Source organism: Bos indicus x Bos taurus, chromosome 17, assembly GCF_003369695.1.
Source record: "Bos indicus x Bos taurus breed Angus x Brahman F1 hybrid chromosome 17, Bos_hybrid_MaternalHap_v2.0, whole genome shotgun sequence".
In the NCBI taxonomy this organism is placed as follows: domain Eukaryota; kingdom Metazoa; phylum Chordata; class Mammalia; order Artiodactyla; family Bovidae; genus Bos; species Bos indicus x Bos taurus.
The window spans coordinates 58735060-58741734 of NC_040092.1; positions in this window are offsets into that span (position 1 = coordinate 58735060).

A 6675-nucleotide genomic window follows, 5' to 3' on the forward strand; every position below is an offset into this window, starting at 1 on the left:
GTATGCAAAACTCTGCCTTGAAATCAAATGCAAGCTGTCAGAAATGCTCAGAAAGAATCGCTCAGTTGATGAACAAAGTATTCTTCAAAACAGTGTAAATAAAACATTCTTGCTCATCATCTTCGATTCCTAATTTTTTATCAGACTATCTGGCAAGGGTAATACCCCAACAGATATAGCTTTTCTCTATCAGATACTCACTGAGAGACAGTCATCAGGGGTACAAAAAGGAGGAACAAGAGGAGCACAAATCAACCACCAGCAGCAAAAAAACACGTTTTGGGTGTTTATGTGTCTGGAAAGTTTTGCATTTAAACACAATGAAGTTAATAAACACAGATTTATGAAATCCTGTCTTTCATCCACGAACTATGGCAGATTTGAAATACATGGATTCTATTTCTGAGTGTTGAAATTCAAAAGGATGGGAAAATCCCAGGACTAATTCTTAACCATAATCACAATTTTTACTGGTTTGGAGAATTATCTTGACATTTTTCCTCAATTGTATTTAGGCATCAGACTTCCCTGGTGGCTCAGAGCTAAAGAATCTTCCTGTAACACAGGATACACAGATTCAATCCCTAGGTTAGGAAAATCCCCTGTAGAAGGAAATGGCAACCCACTCTGGTATTCCTACCCTGGGAAATCCCATGGACAGAGGAGCCTAGTGAGCTAGTCCACGGAATTGCAAAATAATTGGACACAATTTAGCGACTAAATAACAACAATCCAAGTGTATGTTTTATTCTAGTCTTTTAACTATTAATAAAATAATCTGCACAGTCTATACAGGTTGCCTTGAATGTAGCCAGGGAAAGAAAAGATAAGACTATCAAGCATATTCCAAATGTTATTAGTAATTTGGTAACTTGAATATCTTGTCAAAGATGATCACCAAGAGCATGTATTCTTTGGAGCTGAAATTTTGCTCCAGATATTTAAGGGACAACACTGAAAATTCCAGAAGAAGAAAGTCTTTGCTTGGATTGTGTCTCATTGCCTGGATAAAATGATATTCAGTTATTATTGGCTTTATTGTTTACTGTGAAAGGTAAAGAGTGGATTTTTTTCACATGAGTTTCTGTATTTCAAGTATTCTGATATTTCCCAGATATTTTCATCTATCTTGGTCTCTTTTTATGGTAATGTTATATTGCCTTTGTTGCAAGGAATATCATGCAGTTGATAAAATCAGGTAAAAGACAATTTGTTTTGAAAAACTAAAAAGCTTTGTTTAAAAAAAAAGGTCTTAGTCTAATAAACCTTTCAGTGTCTGTTTTGGAATATCAGAACTGGTTACCTGAAAGAAGAGTTTTACAAACATAGTTCTTTCAAGCTGAGGTGTTTTGTGATATTTAAAGTATTAGATGTAAGCATGTCCTGGTGATGTTGTTTAATGCAAAGGAAGCAAAGCCCCAGACACTCAGCTTGCTGGCTAGCCACCAGGTAGGGGGTGAGACAGGCAGTTCCCAGGAGGCTCCCATATCACCCTATGTGCAATCGTGAGCATCTAAAGCATGCTTCCTTTAGAGGCCATCTCATACTCTTCATGCCAGCCATCTTTATGTGTCCACATGTTTCCTCCTAATCTAACCCTCTCATGGGCCAAATAGAGCACCAGGCAACCCGCCTGGGCTATACTGTCATTGAAATAGTCTGGAGAGAAATGGGATTCAATAGAACAGCACTCCTGGTTTCTTGCCCCTGCCCTTTCACACTCCTCCTCCCAGTCCATTCCTCTCTTTGATTGGCACACGGCATCTTTCAATCAACATGCCTTAAATGAAAAAGCCTAGGGACTTCCCTGGTGATCCGATGGTGAAGATCCTTGCTTCCAGTGCAGGGGATGCAAGTTCAGTCCCTGGTCTGGGAATTAAGATTCCACGTGTTGATCTCACGTGCTGCACATGGTATGGCCAAATAAGTAAATAAAAAGTAAATGGCAAGACTATTAAAAAGTTGGCTGTACTGGGTATTTCCTCTCTTTTCTTCCCTGTCCAAACATTCCGGTGCAGCAATACTAGATACTATGTATCTATATGTTCACAAAGCTGAAATTCAGGGTAGCAGGGCATAAATGGTGAAACGAATAAAGTATCAAATAAACAAACCAAACATCGGTTACATATCTAAGCCACATGCTCTAACCTAGCTCTCACTTAAAGTTGGTATCTTCATCTCCAGCTGACTGACTCCTCTTTCAAATCTTCAGAATTCAGGTAATTGTTCAGAACTCACGCAAGGAAAGGGGGCATCTTCAACTGGGCACCTCCAAATCCTGACAATTATGTGAATAGCTGTAATCCAAATTTTCAAGTTATCCCACCAATTTCCTTGGCCTGGAGATTTTCTAAGATAATGGAGTTTCACAGTAATTCTCAGGTCGACAGGGCTTGAGTCTTTAGTAAGAATCTGGAAGTGTTTCCTTTTGCTTCCTTATCGCTTTTATTAGGTGACATTTTAGTGGCTATAAAATAGTTGCAGTTTGTAAAACTTTATGATTATTTTGTCAGAATTAAGCCCTTTAAAAAAATATCCAATTTTCTACAACATAAAATTTCTCAGAAAAATTCTAGGATTAGACTATTTGTATATTAACTGTGTCTATCTGCAATTAAATTCTTATAAATGATTAGTGTTAGTCGCTCAGTTATGTCCAACTCTGTCCATGGGATTTCCTAGGCAAGAATACTGGAATGGATTACCATGTCTTCCTCGAGGGCATCTTCCCAACTCAGGGACTGAACCCAGGTCTCCTGCATTGCAGGCAGATTCTTTACCATCTGAGCCACCAGGGAAGCCCAGGAATACTGGAGTGGGGAGTCTATCCCTTCTCCAGGGGATCTTTCTGACCCTGGAGATCTTTACCATCTGAGCAACCAGAAAAGCCCCTATCAATGATTGGGTCCACATGTTTTAACTCCAGTTCATTTACTTCACAAACAATTGCTTATCCCATGGTTATTGGAAATCAGCCCCACTGAGTATAAAGAAATGATCGGATTTGCTCATACTCAGTGAAGCTGATTTCCAATAACCATGGGATAAGCAATGTTTTGTGAAGTAAATGAACTGGAGTTAGAACATGTAGACCCTTACTGAATGGGCTTGGAGCCATCACTTCACTTTTCTGGATGTGCTCATCCTACCTGGACCTTGAGAAAAATAACGTCAATTTGCCTGCCTCATAACACTGCTTGGAAGGTCTGGTGATGTGAACATTTGATGAAAAGGAAAGTGTTGTGCAAATTTCTTCACTAGTCCTGTGAAGTCTCGTGACTAGCTCTCCAAGTACCATTTCACACCATTGACCTCTTATTTTCTCTGAGATACCATAATGCTCATTTTCAGATTTTCTTCTACTACTTTGGCTTCTCCTTTAACATCTACTGAGCTGGTTTAGTGGATCCTTTCCTACCAAACCATTCTAGCCAGAGTTTCCCCAAAAAGAGCTAAGAGCTTGCAGGCAGATAGTTTATCTGGGCAGCAATCTTAGGGAGCAAGTTTGAGAAACAGGTTGAGTGCAGAAGGAAAATAAGGAAAGCTGGTGCCAGAATGAGTTGGGCACCACTTGGGAAATTAATCCTAGATCTTGCAGAAGCTTTTGAGGAACTTTATAAAAGGCACCTCGGAACTACCCGGGGATGCAATGGGGAAGCTTTTATCCATCACCTCCTGATCTTCCGTTGGTGATCCTCTGGGCAAGAGGTGCTCTTGACTTTTAGGTTACACTTACATGTGTTCTGCGTGGTTCCTGAGAGTGTTCCAGGCAGCACAACAGGGAAGATCCAGTGTGGGCTGCTAAGAGACTGTGTCAGCTTGCACATGTGCAAATCCTGTAGTAGGGAGCAAGGAACCGGTCACCATGACAGTGGCTGGAATAAGCAAGAGGTGAAGTGAACTAAAGTGGTGCAAAACAAGTGTAAATATATACATATCTAGATATTGAGAGGAGAAGGCAATGGCACCCCACTCCAGTACTCTTGCCTGGAAAATCCCATGGATGGAGGAGCCTGGTAAGCTGCAGTCCATGGGGTCGCTGAGAGTCGGACTCGACTGAGCGACTTCACTTTCACTTTTCACTTTCATGCATTGGAGAAGGAAATGGCAACCCACTCCAGTGTTCTTGCCTGGAGAATCCCAGGGACGGGGGAGCCTGGTGGGCTTCCGTCTATGGGGTCGCACAGAGTCGGACACGACTGAAGTGACTTAGCAGCAGCAGCAGATATTGAGATTCCTAGATCCTCTTCTCAATATATTATACTCTTTCCAAAGTGATCGCATCAATTCTTATAGCTGAAATGATCATATATAAATATGTTATTCCCAAATGTGTATCATTAGCTCAGATTACATTTCTGAATTTCATATTCATTTATTTGATTTTATGGCAAGGCATCAACTCTAGAATATTTCAAGGAATACAGGTACGTGTAGAAGTAACTCTTGATCTTTCCCTACCAATCTCTTCCCTTCCTCATTCTCAGCGGCTTAGCAAATAGTATTTCCAACTGCTTAAGCAAATGCTTTACTTCTCTTTTGCTGTGTAACACATTACCACCAAATTTAGAGGTTTAAAAGAATGATTCAGCTCTCAGTTTCTATGTGTAAGGGATTCAGAAGCAGCTTAGCCTGGTGATTTTGGCTTGGGGTCATCACATTGCAGGCAAGGTGTTGGTGGTCTGCAGCTATTCCAAGGCTTGACTAAGGTCTGGGAGACTCTCTTCCAAGCTGTACCTCTCGTGTGGATCTTAGCAAGAAGCCTTAGTTCCTCGATAGCTGTTGGCAGGAAGCCTCCGTTTCCTGTCACCTGGGTCCCTTCATGGGGCTGCTTTGCCCAGAGTAACTGACCCATGGGGGCAGGAACAAGGTAGAAGCTACAATGTTGTTTTTGACGCTACCTTGGCAGTCACAGGCCATCATGTTTTCCATATTCCACTGGTCACACAGACCAACCCTATCAAGTGTGGAAGCCAGTAACACGGGGTGTGATTACCAGGAGGTAGGGAAAATTGAGGCCCACGAGGGAAGCTGCCGCCTACTGCACGAAACCTGAGTGTAATCTTTGATCTTTCTTCTTCCTAGCTTTATTGTCTCAAGACTTGTTGATTTATCTTCAAAACATCTCTCAAACCTGTTGATTTCCTCTCTCTCTTCACTGCTGTGTCTCCAAGCAAGTCCGGTATAATATCTTGCTTGGACTATAGCCTTCTACCTGGATTTTTTGTCTTTACTCATGCTTCCTTCGAATTTTTTCCTTAGAGTAGCCAGAGTAATTTTTTTTTTGAGGTGCATGCATACACAGCGTGTGTGTGTGTGCGTGCGTGCTGTACTCAGTCATGTCAGATTCGTTGCCACCCCATGGACTGTAGCCCACCAGGCTCTTCTGTCCATAGACTTTTCCAGGCAAGAATACTGGAGTATTGCCATTTCCTTCTTCAGGGGATCTTCTCAACCCGGGGATGAAACCTGCATCTCTTGTGTCTGCTTCAATGGCAGGTGCGTTCTTTATCACTTGAGACACCTGGGAAGCCATATATACATTCTTTTATAGATTTTTTTCCCATTATAGTTCATTATAAGATACTGAATATAGGTTGAATATAGTTCCAAGTGCTATACAGGACCCTGGTGCTGATCTGTTTTATATAGTAATTTAACACTTTTATTTTATTTTATATTGGTGTATAGTTAATGTACAGTGTTGTGATAGTGTCAGGTGTACAGCAAAGTGATTCAGTTGTACATCTATCCATTCTTTTACATATTCTTTCCCTGTATGTTATTATAAAATATTGAGTACAATTCCCTGTGCTATTATACTAGGTCCTTGTTCGTTATCTGCTGCTGCTGCTGCTGCTGCTAAGTCGCTTCAGTCATGTTCGACTCTGTGCAACCCCATAGATGGCAGCCCACCAGGCTCCCCCGTCCCTGGGATTCTCCAGGCAGGAACACTGGAGTGGGTTGCCATTTCCTTCTCCAATGCATGAAAGTGAAAAGTGAAAGTAAAGTTGTTCAGTTGTGTCCGACTCTTAGTAATCCCATGGACTGCAGCCCACCAGGCTCCTCTGTCCATGGGATTCCCCAGGCAAGAGTACTGGAGTGGGTTGCCATCGACTTCTCTATGTTGGTTATCTATTTTTTATTTAATAATATGCAGCTGTTAATTTCTTATGGTATAGTTTCTATCTCTCCCTCCTTACATACCCTCTCCACCAGCCACCATCACACGTATTCTTTTTGACCAGTCAGTCAGTTAGTTCACTTGCTCAGTCATGTCCGACTCTTTGCGACCCCATGAATCACAGCATGCCAGGCCTCCCTGTCATTCACTAACTCCTGGAGTGCACTTAGACTCACGTCCATCAAGTCGGTGATGCCATCCAGACATCTCATCCTCTGTGGTCCCCTTTTCCTCCTGCCCCAATCCCTCCCAACATCAGAGTCTTTTCCAGTGAGTCAACTCTTTGCATGAGGTGGCCAGAATACTGGGGTTTCAGCTTTAGCATCATTCCTTCCAAAGAACACCAAGGACTGATCTCCTTTAGAATGCACTGGTTGGATCTCCTCGCAGTCCAAGGGACTCTCAAGAGTCTTCTCCAACACCACACTTCAAAAGCATAATTCTTCAGTGCTCAGCTTTCTTCACCATCCAACTCACATCCATACATG